The 13663-nt window shown below is 37.1% G+C and overlaps 1 protein-coding gene across 5 annotated transcripts in view; it reads right to left on the reverse strand.

Moving 5' to 3' along the window:
• Window positions 1-13663, reverse strand: part of PPARD (peroxisome proliferator activated receptor delta) — a 78245-nt gene that overhangs the window by 45935 nt on the left and 18647 nt on the right. For 4 of the 5 annotated variants that reach the window (XM_074236471.1, XM_074236465.1, XM_074236466.1 and 1 more), the window contains one exon: window positions 12303-12375. The exons of the other annotated variant lie outside the window; for it this stretch is intronic. The gene's annotated coding sequence lies outside the window, so the exon portion shown is untranslated. The remainder of the gene's footprint in view (window positions 1-12302; window positions 12376-13663) is intronic. 5 annotated transcript variants of the gene reach the window in all.

Raw genomic sequence — 13663 nt, forward strand, 5'->3', positions numbered from 1 at the left:
TCAAAGAATTCATCAGTAACCAGTCTCTCTTAGGTATTATTATTATACTGGTATTTTTATTTATTTTTTAATTCTTTTTTCATGCTTTAAGAGCATGTATGTTCAGGAAAAAAATGAGAGTTCATATGTGAAGGACAGCTCCATGTTGCACTGGTAATGTTGAAATATTAAGAGAATCAGAAGAACTCCAGTGCATTGAGTCAACTCTATAGAGGATTTGTGAACAAGATTTACATGAGATAAGAAGCAAACAGGTTATCATCAACACTGAAGGAGAATGTATGAGATAGTCTATGATTGTATATGTTATTTTTATATGTTAAAATAAAAGAAAAATTTAGAGGAAAGTACTACAGAAGCAAAATATTTGTGACAAACCTAAATGATAAAGTTTGTTATCCAAAATCTATGTAGTGGTACAATAACATGAGGTCAGTACTTAGATTCTACTGGTCAAGTGGTCAAAGGAAATGAACCAACAATTTACAGAGGATTAAATGTTCAGCCACTGTAATGCAAATTTATCACAATAATATGGCAGTATAATTAAGATGGTTAAAACAAACCAAAATCCAGTGTTGGCAGGATTTATGGAAATGGATACTCTTATTCATTGTTGGTACTACAGCAAGTTTGCTTGTCTTCCTGGAGAATGATTTGGCAATATGTAAGTGGTTTTCAGCTTATTCTCTTTAACCAGATAGACAAAATTTGGCAAATAACCCAAAAGAGGAAAAACATGAATTTGTTAAAATGTTCATAACAGCACCATCTATAATTTCTAAAAAATTAGGAACCTAAGTGTCCCATATTAGAGGAATGGCCAAGTAAACAACAGTATTAACAAAAACAATACTAAATATTAAATATATGAACTTTACTTATATATAATAAATGCAAATTAAAATATTAAGTAAATATATACATAAGATGATCATATCTTCACAAGATACATATATTTATATGTGTAAATATATAAAATTATAAGAGAATTTGGAATGTCAGGAGATTAATATTCAATAATTTTTTTGGCTTCATCACAATTTTTTAAATAATGAATAATAATCAGTGAGAAATAGTTTCTCTTCATGTCACTGATTATGCCTGAGTTCTGGATATCTAGTTTAACTTTTAACTTAGCTTTTTTCTTAATCAAGAGTTAGACTACAAATTTTTAAGCTTTCTTCCAGTTCTAACAGTCTATAATTCTATGATACTTAATTTAAGGATGAGTACATAAAAGCCCAAAGGTCAAACACAGAAAAACCAAACAGTAGCTTGCCTGACTCCTGGTGTGGTGATCTTTTCATTATATTACTAATAAAAGTTAGGCAAGAACCCCTCACACTCCTCCTAACTTTCTGCCTACTTTTCACTTGGCTAGATTCTTGTATTTCTTTATGTAGCTCAAAAGCAAATGATAAACAGGGACTCACAACAGAATCAGAATCCCAACAACCACCCAGGATAAGTGGGAAAGAGGTTACTGGCTATACCTTGAGTGGATGCTTACCCAGTCTGTGGCAAGGATGACACAAGTCAGTCTGAGAAAGAAACAGAGGCCAATGAGGAAGAGCCTGTACATCAGGTGGAAAGGATTCACGTTGAAACACTAAACTGGCTTCAGTTTTGACTGATATTAAATCAGTCCTAAAGAAAGCTGTGGCAAGTGTGGGAGACTTTCCATGGCATAGACAACAGGCCCAGGTGCAGCCCCCTGAAAGCCAGACACATTGCAAAAGAAACCAAGGCAGAATTTCAACATAAGACACTGGATATGAAAACAGCTTATTAGCATACCAGGAGCATACCCACCGGGGGACCTAGTGAGCAGTGGCAACTAACAGAGTTGCAAGTGATGCAACTCTATCTGCTAGTTTAATGAACCAAATACCAGGAGGGATTAATCTGGGAGTCTAAGAACACACAACAAGGCTCCTAGAATACAGTATGTTTCCAATCATAAACAGTGTGGCCCCAGAAACATTTCTATGCCATTCAGATGGAGGGACTGGAATAGAACATAAATACAGAAGAGGCAAAATACTGATAATGCTGTACCTTCCAAAACTAAGAGACTCACCAGCAAGGTTCCCTGAACAAAAATGACATATAACCTAATTCTTTTTCCCAAGGTTTCATAGTAAGGGGCTCAGAGGTCGATGAAAGACAAGAAATTAACAGGAAAGAACATCTAATAAAGTGGGAAAAGAGACTAATTGGGGAAGCACATGCTTACAAATCCCTCTCTCTTATTGACAGAGCTGCCCATCATGAACTGATAATGCTTCTTCAAAGTTAGGGGAGATGCTGGACATCAGGTGAAGCCAATTGTCAGGGTAAAACAGGTCCAAGACCAACAAGGACAAATGGGAGGGCAGAACTCTTGACCTGCTAGTGGGAATCTGGGAGGCATCATTTCAAATAGCTCCCTCTGTTAAGTCTCAGTATTTCTCAGGAGTCAAAGAAGCACCTCCCTCCTCCCACTCTGTAGGGAGCAACACAAGTTTAGACATAGTCTTAACTAACGACTTTTGGCATAGAGTAGGAAATAGATTAAAAGACACTTAATTTACTGAAGCTAAGTGCTGATGTGCAAAGAAGTTTAAGGCAAGGTCCCTGCCCTGAAGCTTACAGTCTGGTTGGGGAAATACAATCAAGATGTACACAAAAGAGTAAACTGATAATAAAACTGGTGCAGAGAAAAGTTTTGGTATTAAAAGACTGGGTGTTAAGTCCTGGTTCACCACTTACTAGTCTTTTGTTATTCTTGAGATGTAGAGCTAAAATAAATGTAGCCATGAGCCTGAGGCCCAGAAAGAGAAGGTAAAAATCATACAGGGAACAACTGATAGTAGGCAAGGGTCTTTAATTTCCCTGGGATGACATATACAATGCATTCAATCTCCAATTCTTAGTCAATTATAAAAAAAAGAATATTTGCACTACTTACCTCATACAGAATTCAATGAGATAACAATGCTTACAAATTTAGAGTTCTCTATAAATATGAGGCCTCGATAATATTATTACTAAGAAGCATAATACATATATTTAGGGTCAATTAAGTGGTACTTTTGGGCAGCTAGGTGATGCCATGGATAGAAAGCTGGACTTGAAGACAGGTAGACTTAAGTATATTCCTTCATAAATCTTTTTTCTGTTCTTCTTTGTGCATGAAAATGCTCATTTAACTGTGTTGTCAAGTTCAGAACAAAACAATAAAAATTACTTTTTAAAAACAGTAAGAACCTTAAATGTGGAGCTGGAAGCCCCAGATTTAAGTCCAGTTCTATGAGATTAGTAATATGTGTAATTCTGTGACTGTGAACAAGCAATATCACCTCTTTTGAACCTCAACGGGATAATCATCATAACTGAACTACATATCTGAAAGGCTTTACCTTACAGCAAATAAAGGAATCTGTGAACATCCTAGCTGTCTGTTCTAGCTGCCACTAGCTCCCTCTTCTTTAGATCTCCTATGGCCTTTAGTCTGCACCACAAAATTTAGGAACTGTAACTTTTTACAGTTTAGGAATTGTATTCTGCAATTTAGGAAAGTTGGCTGGGGCACTGAGGAATTAAGTGACTTGCCCAAGTTGTCAAAAGCAGTCTATAAGGTTATTTTCCTTAACTAGGTTATAAGAACCTTAAATACAGGCATCTACAACATGTAGGAGAGTTGATCACATTGAGTATGATAAATGCTCAATAAATTACAAGGGACAGATTGATATTATTGGTCTTACCTGGTTTCCCTCAAATAGACTTCTTTTAAGAGAATCTCAAGCTGAATGAAAATTCAGGAGAAAAGGAGAGCCCTAGTCCCATTTGCTCTTGATTTAAGGGCTTCCCACTCCTCTTTTTTTGGTTAATGAAATCTCAGTAGGTCATGTACTGTTTATTCCTACCCTTCACTCAGTTGGAAGTGTTTGGTACCTATATACAATACCGAGAAGGAAACTGTTGAAACCCATAGTTCTGAGCATAGTTTCTTTAAAGGTAGAACTTTTGGCTAAATCTCCCACATAGCATGTTGATATTGTCAACTACAAAAGTAGTTTTGCCTTTTAGAAAAATCTGACCTTATTCTAAAATTACAGGCTCTGGTTTACCTACAGGGAGCTAAAATCAGCTTGTGCTGGGCTTTCTGTCACTAAGGCCAAATTTCTGAACATAAAGGAACATGTGATTCTTGAGACCAGAAGTCACTTGAATGTGGCACTTCTTCATTGGGGAGGTTGGGTTCCTAGAGGTTTCTGGAGTTCTTGGTGGAGGTGATTGGGGTGGGGGTAGGGGGTCTTTCTCTGACATTGAGAGGCTCAGTGACTTTCTCAGGGTCACTGAGTCAGAATGCCGAGCAAGATAAAACTCAGGCATTCTTGACTTGGAGGCTAAATCCCTGTCCAGCTTATCATCCTCTAAAGGCCCTGCTGTGGCGAGAGAGGTGCCTGAGATGTGGTAATGACAATTCTTAAAAACCTATGGGGTATTTGGCCCCAAGGTATTGCCCAGGACATGGGCCTTGGGGATAAATACCCCACAGGTTTTTAAGAATTGTCATTACTTTCCCCGTGTGTCCATTTGATAAGCAGACAGAAATCTTAAGGCAGAAAGAATGGAAACAGGAAATGGAAGTGAAAGGGCATAGGGGCAAATACTCACACATACATGTACACAATACATGCACACACACACACACACACACACAAACACACATGTACCTGAGAGCTCTTCCTGCTCCCTACACACAGACACAAAACCTTGCCAAATCCTGGCCTTGAAATCTAACCCTAACTACAAGATATTAATATCTAAGTTAAAAAGAAAAATTTAAAGTCTCTCCAGACCACCCAAATCTCAGTGAGTACATAAGTACCAGGGGTGGCTAGGTGGCGCAGTAGATAAAGCACCAGCCCTGGAGTCAGGAGTACCTGGGTTCAAATCCAGTCTCACACACTTAATAATTACCTAGCTGTGTGGCCTTGGGCAAGCCACTTAACCCCGTTTGCCTTGCAAAAACCTAAAAAAATAAAAAATAAGTACCACACAGCCTTTTTTGAAAGGAGGGGAAGCTGCATTGTGAAATCTAACAGCAGGTGTCACAACACCCAAAAGATTGAGAGTCCTTGTCCTGGAAAGACTCATGTTCTCTGTCCTAGGGCAAGAGTTCACTCCAGGTCTTTGACTTTTTATTGAGCAGCAATTCTTTTCTATGGCTCCTGAAACTTCTGCCCAGCTGGGAAGATTTGAAAAGCAGTTATACTGAAGGTACCATAAGTTCTTCCACAGAGAGATTTACAAAAATGGATCAGCAATTCAGACTCATAGACTTAAGTTCTTTTTTTAGAGCTGGAAAAGAAGTGAAGTCCATAAAGGTTCCTGGAAACAATTCTTTATTTCTAATTTTAAAAAATAAACAGTCTTCAGAATAAGGAATACTGAGGGAATGAAAAGGAGTTCTATTGTCAGAAGGAAATAATTTTCTGCATAATATTTACTAGCAAGAAGTATCTTAAACCCACTGTGTACATCCTCCCCCTACCCCGAAATCTGGCTCCCAGATATACTGGCTCATCTTGAGTTGGGTTACCTAGTAAGAAAGAAGGTCTAAAAACAATATGTGAATCAGCAGTGTCAAGCAGCGACAACAACCTCAGAAAAGAGCACAGACCAAAGGATAATGGGGAATTCTTTTTTAAGGTAACCAGGCTAACCAAGGTTTCCAACTTCACCTCCTTAAGAACACCACAAGTTTGACAGAAACACAGAACTAAGAGAGTACAAATGATCTGGCTTCTTAGAAATCCTCTGGGATTTTATGTCAAACATCCAAGTCTGTAAAAGGCACAAGGGACTTAAAAGATTGTCTTTGAAAAGGAAAAGCAGGAACCTCTTAGGAAGAATTTCTAAAAAAGGTTGAAGAGTCTTTGCCCACTCCACAAATTACATATTTAGGAAAATAGATCAAATTTAATTTCTAGTAATCTAATCAGTATCAAATCTAATTAAACTAAAAGCTTAATAACAGATCCCATTTCTAGAATATATAGAATTTTACTAAATGCTTTCCTTACAACAATCCTATGGGGTTTATGAAATTTTGTTAGCCCTGATTTACATATGAAGAAACTGAGGTTCAGAGAGATTAAGAGATTATCATAATTATGCAGCTAAGGAGCGTAGAAGATCTGTGTAACTCAGTTGAATCAGACTGAGTCAGAGGTTTCCTAGAACCTACCTGAAACTATTTGGTGGCAGAAGGAATCACTCATGAGGGTTTAGCCACCAAGCACCTATCTAGAAAGGTCTGAATATAGTTTTTCTTTAAGTTAAGAGGATGCTTCTCAAAATCCCTTTTAGCTCTGCAACACTAAGAATAATTGAACATAGTTTCTGCTGAACCATATATATTATAAAGATCACTGAGAAGATTACTTGAGATGGGAAACTATGTAGACTTACATTTAGTGGGAATTAATTAGCAACATCCTAGTGAATCTTGAAGACAAGTCATATCTTGACATTTTAAGATGACAAATATGGTTTCATCTTTGGGAGAATGTATGGGAAAAATTCTAGAAAAGTTTAAGATCTAAGTGGAAGGGAACAGTCTTGAACATCATTTCAAACTGTAACTTGGATTCAGGGTCCCTAAAAGGAGTTATAGCTTTATAAGGAAGATTGAAGTGGTTGGCCTTGAGAGACCTCTAGCTCTTTTTTTTTGTTTTTGTTTTTGCAAGGCAATGGGATTAAGTGACTTGCCCAAAATCACACAGCTAGGTAATTATTAAGTTGTGGGGTTAAATTTGAACTCAAGTCCTCCTGACTCCAGGGCTGGTGCTCTATCCACTGCGCTACCTAGCTGCCCCAAGAAACCTCTCTTGAGAGATCTACCCCCCCCCAAAATAGCACTGTGCCTTGAATTTAATAGAACACATGCTTTTCTCCAGTAAGTTCAATGTGCCTTTTGGGTGCCAATTTTTCTCTCTCCTACTGAATCAGAACTCAATGCAGCAGGTTTCATCAATATGTTATTGGCTCAGGAGGTAAAAAAACGTTCTCTAAGTAAGGAGCCAGAAGTGAAATCAAGTCACCTTCATCTTCCAGTAATATTCTATCCCCTTACCAGTTTATAAAGAGGGTCTGGGTCTCCATCCTTAAGACAGAGTTCCTGGAGCCAATTCCTGGCTTATTCTAGTCCCAATTTTGTGTCCTCTAGAAATCAGGTGGAGGCCAGTTAGACTCCTGAGAAATAGCAATCATCTCAAATATAATTCTAGGGATTGTAGTTACAGAATGTGCCAGCTGAGGGATACAGTTTCATACAAGAACTTAATTATAGCTTGGGAGTGCCATAAGAGATCAGAACAGGGAAGGCAGCAAGCCTTTATAGCACCAACTTGGATCAGAAGTTTGATGCAAATTTGAATGTGGAAGGAGTGAGCTAAATGATGCTTCTGTACTCAAAAGGCAACTTATTCAGTACAGCTTTATAAACTAGGTCCTTAGGATATCAAGTAGCAATGCACTTTGTAATACTATTCCTTCCAGTGGATAAGCTAAGATGTAGTCACAGATAATACATATTGCAATCAAAGTCTGAAACACATCTGAATCAGAAAATGCATTAAATATCACCTGGTAGAGATGCGACATTTAGATGAGACATGCTTCTCACCCCTCAAAGTTTAGAGTTTGTAGGAGAATAAGACATAGGTGACTTTAATATATGACGACAGTATTTTTGTGAGGACAATGGAGAAAGGTTGCTCCTGACAAAGGCATCTAGTGAGGCTTCATGGAGAACCTAGAATCTGAGTTGGGCTTTAAAGTATGGATAGGAAGAAAAAAAACTTATTAAGTATTTTTTTATAGTAGCTAGGAAATGGAAATAAAGTAAAGGTTCATCAAATGGCAAATGGTTAAACAAATTCTGGACACAAAATAAATAGTATACTATCAGGAATAATAAATATGAAGGAAACAGAAAAACTGGAAGATTTATATGAGCCATTGCAAAGAGAAGTAAGCAGAACCAGAAAAACAAGTTAATCAAGAATTACAATAATGTAAATGGAAAGAACAATTAAAAAAAAAACACAAAACTAACAACACTGGGTGAATAAGTTTGACCTAGAAGACAATTTATAGGAATGGACCTTCCTTTCTTCTTTGCAGAAGTATCAAACTTGGAATAGGATGTGTAGCCTCCTTTTCTTTCTCTGGGTCAGCTCATGTGCTCAATCTGCTCTCATACCGGTAGGTCTGAATTTCCCAAAGATAGACCATTAACACAAAGCTAGGACTCCAACTCTCTCAGGATTCTATCAGGGAAAACTCTGTTAGAGTAGTAATACATTCTTACTTCTCATCACTGTAGCTCCTAAGTCTCCAGCAACATGCTCCTCATTTATGCAAACTCAATGACCATGACATCATTAACTCAAACATAAAACATTGACATAACAATATAATGAAATCAATAATAGTTAAACATTAATTACTAAAGATAAGGTAAATGCAATAAGAATCAAAATAACACAGCTCAAACATAATCTAGGTCACATACTTCCACAAATACATTGATTACAATAAAAACCTAGTAGGGAAGTGCATGAGATAGGAAAATTTATTTGCATGGGACAAGCCACAACTCTAGAGTGTAGTTCTTTTATATACTTGATCCCTCTGTGACAAATCTAATTCACCCAAAACAGCCCTAATTGCTTGAATGGTTAGTAAATCTGTTGTTCTACTTTCAAACTGATGAAATAGTGACAAATTATTTTAAGTCACAATTACCCTAAAAGGGTACTGAGAAAGTGTTAATATTATTTCAGTGACAAGCAATTCCTGTAATCCAAAGATCTGCAAAGTTTCTCAGGGTGGCTATCTGTGAAAGGCAGAGAAGCCCGACCAATTCTTCACTCCAAAAGACTTTACATCAAATCAATCAGCTTTCAGTCTATATTTATGACAAAGCAACTGCCAGGCCTGCTTTTCCTCCTCTGCTTTTCCCTCTCAATAGAGTGGGGACAGGAAGTGGTAAGGAGAGAACAACCAGGAATAGACTCTGAAAGGCTGTACCTCTCTCAAACTAGAGAGAACACTGAAGGACAACAGTTGAAACTGTATTAGAGTTCCACTTTTGTCCAATCAGAAACTATCATAAACGAATGCTTCTTTTTCTTTTTTTTTTAGTTTTTGCAAGGCAATGGGGTTAAGTGATTTGCCAAAGGTCACACAGCTAGGTAATTATTAAATGTCTGATCTGGATTTGAAGTCAGGTAGTCCTGACTCCAGAGCTGGTTGCTCTATCCACTGCACCACCTAGCTCCTAATACTTGTTTTTCAATCATCAGGTTTCCCAAGTACAGCAGCTAAAGTCTTCCTGTCATCTGATTGCTCCTTCTAGCATTTGTTACTAGATTCTTTACCATTCCTAACAGCTAAAATAAGAACTTCCTGTTGGACAGGGACCCATCTTTCCTTTAGGTAAAACTCCCAATACCCAATTTTTAGTCACTCATGAAACCAACAGTCCTTTTTAAATCTTCCTCTTGTCTGGAAATAATTTGATATTCACCACATGCAAATGAGCTGAGGGACCATAATGCTTCAGTAATTCTTCTGCCCCCAAACGGGTCCTCAAATTCCTCTATTCAGTCCTCTTATGTCTATGCTCATATTTTAATAGAAAAACTATTTCTTCACATAGGAATTTTAAGTTTCATGTACAAAAGTTATTTTTCTGACCTTCTAGGTCAAACCAAAGTTGCTTTTTAATCTTTTTCTTTATACAACAAAGTACAATTACATTTAGATTTGTTGAACTGCTTTTTTTCCCCTTTTTTGATTCTATCTTATTATGGGTAGCTCTTTGAGTGGGGGAAGAAGGACTCTCTCTATATATATGAAAATGAAATAAAACTATCAAAAACAATTTTAAAAATGTTTTGGATAGGTATTTAATGATAATGCAATATCATGCCTCAAAGTAATTTAATTTTCCATCATAAACTTTAGAGGAAAACAGCAGTCTAGAACAGAGACTAGTTTCTGAGGGAAGGTGAGCCATTCCCTTGGGGAAAAAACCCACCCCCCAAAACCCCAACTAAATAGCATGCTTCATATTCATACTTTCTTTTTAACTGAAAGCCACATCTTCCAGGAATGAGAATTAAGATGAGATGCCAAGATTCGATCATCCGTGCAATATACCCAGCAGAGAAAGTCCTGCAATTTGTTAACTCATCTCTTACAGGCTATGTACCTCTCCCCTTCTTCCTCCCCCATTCCTACTTCCCAACTTCTTAGTGGGCTTGACACTAAGCCAGGAATCTAGAACAGTGTAGAGATTGCCAAATAACTTAGCCCCTTGGTTTTATTCAACACAAGGAACTATCATTAGGGACTGCCAGGTTAAAAAAAACAAAACAAATTAATACTTATAAGATTCTAAGTTCCGATCTGAAAGGGACCTCAGCGATCATCTAGTCCAACCCTCTCATTTTACCGAGGAGGAAACTGAAGCCCAGAAAGGTTATCCAACTTGTCCAATGTCTCATAAGCAATAAAAGTCAGAGAAGAGATTTGAACCCAGGACCTTAGACTCCAGTGATACCACCCTTTCCTCTTTCTGGTGAACCATGCTGAATCTCTAATGAGATAGAGAAAGCCTCATGGAGAGAAGAGTGAAAAGAACAGAGAAAAGAAGATCAATCACATCTCTAAAATTATCAAACTTCGCACTGAAAGATCTAATTTCCCCAGCTGTTTTCATCACATTTCTAATTTCTTAACTCCAATTCTGATTCAATCTTATCTACTCTTTAACATTTCCAATCAGCTGTTCAACATTTTCTGCAAAATAATACTGTATCAACCTGTACTGTCCTTCAGCTTTGGTCTCAAGAGTCTTCTGACCCTTACTGCCTCTTTTCTCATTGCTCTCCAGGCCAGAGTCAATGGCCAATCTCCTAACAAATTCTATTCTTTCTCATTCTTCAAAGTATTACCATAATCTGCAGCATATGGCCACATGTCTGATAACTTTAAACATATGATAAAAGAGAAAGAACCCTTGGCAAGTTTCAAATCCTAGCTTTTCTGATTGCTACCAGTGTAACTTGACAGTGAATGACTTCAAAAGACTGTTAATAAGGCAGGTCTCCCTGCGCTAGGCATTCTAAAGACACTCCAAGAGTCTGACAGGAGTGGAATGAGGCATATATTGTCAGACATAAACAAGGTGTTGTCTATTTGTTTTTCTCGATGGTATTTTTTGTTACAGGAGAAAGATCTACTGGAGATTGGGAGGGGAGTTAATGAGAAGCAAGAGTAATAAAAAGAGCATAAAAATTTTTTTAAAGTGATAAAACAAATTGGAGTGTGTGAACTGCTGAGGAAAATCTACCTTTACAACTTCTTCTACTATAGGGCTATTCTCTTCTCAAACAAGACATTATGCTACAATAATTTTTCAGGATGCCAGGTAAGAAAAGTCTAAACTTAAAACCTCATGTCAAAAAGGGAAAATGAGGAACACAAGAAACTGGTATGACAAAGAATCTCCCTCCTTTGTCAAAGTATACATGGGATCAACTGGCATCCAATTCCTGCTGCCAATTTCTTATCTCAGAAAAGATGAGTTCTCCTATTATGATTACATAAATCTTTTTAGTGTAAACGCTAAGTAGAAATTTGGGGATCAACACTTGATCCTTTGTCTAGTTGAAAGAAGCTCTATGCTTTCACAGACACCTTGCCTTGCCTTACTTGGGAAGTATTTGTACTGGTGTTTCTCCTTCCTCCTCTCAGAGGTGGCACAAAGAATTTAAGAAACCTCCTTGGAGATATTACCACATCACCTCATTTTTACAAAATGAAACCGAGAGGCTAAGATGCCAAAGAGAATTCAAGCTGGGATGTATCACAGCTCCTCAGATTCTTCTAAGCATCCTAGCCAAAGGCAGAGGTGGATGACACACAGTACAGTCTAGAAGCAATTTTTCAGGATTCAGCAAAAAACATCTTAGCCTCAGATTGAACACAAACTAGAGTTGATTAAGCAAAATATAAATAATAAACCAGGGAGTGGGGAGCAAGAGAGAAGAGGACATGTAGTAAAATTACTAATTCCTTTCCTTTAATAGCGAAAGCTCATTTCAATCTAGAAAATAAAAGTATAGAACTCTCTCCAAAATTACACTTCTAGTTTTGGAAACCCTGATTCCTTGGAATTTAGCCTGAGAAAAAATAGGTGAGGAAGGATAGTAGGCTGCCCTGGTTCTTACCAAAAGGAATGCCTGTCCCCAGCTGAAGCTCCCATGTCACACACTAGCTCCTCTGTATCATCCAAGCAGCACCCTAGTCAGGAAATGGAAACAGAAATAGAAAACATGCTAAAAATAAAACCAAAGATTGCAAGGTTCAAAGAAAAAAAGAAAATATAACAGAATTGTGGGTCTGATTGGAGAGAACAGATAATACTAATAAGGGTAAATATAGTACTAGTGATGTTTCAGATGCGAGCTCAAGGTCACAAGACATTAGAACCCAAGAATCCTAACCCTTTTTCAGTCACTGCTCACCACTGAGTAGACTACTATATTGACAAAATATAACAGGACACCCCCACTCCATCCCAAATTAAAAAGTAAAAGACAGGATTGCTTGGGGATAGAAATCAATTTTCAAAAACATTCTTGTTTTTATTTTTTCTCAATTACATGTAAATTTTTTTTAACATTTAAAAAACAAGTTTGAGTTCCAAATTCTCTCCCTCCCGCCCTGAAGAAGGCAAGCAATTTGAGAGATTATACATGTGCAATCATGCAAAATATTTCCATATTAGACATGCTGCAAAAGAAATGACAAAAAAAAAAATCCCAAAGTATGCTTCAATCTGCACTCAAACTCCATCAAGTTCTTTCACCAGAGGTGGGTAGCATTTTTTTCTCATTAAGTCCTTCAGAATTGTCTTGGTTCACTAAATTGTTGAAAATAACTAAGTCATTCACAGCGGATCATCATACAATATTGTTATTATTGTGAAACAATGCTCTCCTGGTTCTGCACACTTCACTCTGCAATGGCGCATGTAAATCTTCCTAGGTTTCCTGAAAGCATCTTGCTCATCATCAATAATATTCCATCACAAACATATACTGCAACTTATTCAGCCACTTCCCAATTGATGGACATCCCCTGAATTTTCAATTCTTTGCCACCACAAAAAGAGTTGCTATAAATATTTTTGTACATATATGTCCTCTTCCTTTTATCTCTCTGAGATCAAAGGCTGGTATTCCACTCTAGATCAATGGATATACAGTTTTTTATAGTTTTGTAGGCATAGTTCAAATTGCTTTCCAGAATGATTAGATCATTTCACAACTTCACCAACTGTGCATCAGTGTCCCTATTTTTCCACATCCCCTCCAACACTTTTCATTTTCTTTTTCTGTTATATTCGCCAACTTGATAGATGAGTTGATATGAGTTGTTTTAATCTGCATTTCTCTAGCTGAAAATGATTTGATACATTTTTTCCATTCACTATAGATTATCTTTGATTTCTTCTTCTGAAAACTGCCTGTTCATATCCTTTGACAATTTATCAATTGGAGTATTCATATTCTTATAAATTTGACTC

This window comes from Macrotis lagotis, chromosome 5 (genome assembly GCF_037893015.1).
Source record: "Macrotis lagotis isolate mMagLag1 chromosome 5, bilby.v1.9.chrom.fasta, whole genome shotgun sequence".
Lineage (NCBI taxonomy): Eukaryota > Metazoa > Chordata > Mammalia > Peramelemorphia > Peramelidae > Macrotis > Macrotis lagotis.